The sequence below is a fragment of the Suricata suricatta genome, chromosome 12 (genome assembly GCF_006229205.1).
Source record: "Suricata suricatta isolate VVHF042 chromosome 12, meerkat_22Aug2017_6uvM2_HiC, whole genome shotgun sequence".
NCBI lineage: Eukaryota > Metazoa > Chordata > Mammalia > Carnivora > Herpestidae > Suricata > Suricata suricatta.
In genome coordinates this window covers 6,538,844-6,539,453 of record NC_043711.1, presented here as the reverse complement: position 1 = coordinate 6,539,453, position 610 = coordinate 6,538,844, and positions in this window count along the sequence as shown.

The following is a 610-nucleotide window of genomic DNA, read 5'->3' as shown; positions in this document are numbered from 1 at the left end:
ACCCTAAGTACCACCTCATACCTGTCAGACTGGCTAAAATGAACAAATCAGGAAAATGAAGATACTGGCAAGGATGTGGAGAAATGGAAACCTTCTTGCACTGTTGGTGGAAATGCAAACTGGTGCAGCCACTCTGGAAAACAGCATAGAGGTTCCTCACGAAATTAAAATAGAACGACCCTACGGCCCAGCAATAGCAGTAGTAAGAATTTACCCAAGAAATACAGGAGTGCTAATACATGGGGGCACATGTACACCAATGCTTATAGCAGCACTTTCAACAATAGTCAAATTATGGAAAGAACCTAACCGTCCATCATCTGATGAATGGATAGAGAAGATTTGGTGTATATATACAATGGAATAGTACATGGCAATGAGAAAGAATGAAATCATGTCATTAGCAGCAACATGCATGGAACTGGAAGGTATTATGCTGAGTGAAATAAGCCAGTCAGAGAAGGACAGGTATCATATGTTTTCACTCATATTAATGAATCTTGAGAAACTGAAAAGAAGACTATGGGGGAAAGGAAAGGAAAAAATTAGTTACAACAGAGAGGGACAGAGGCAATCCACAAAAGACTCTTAAATACAGAGACAAACACAG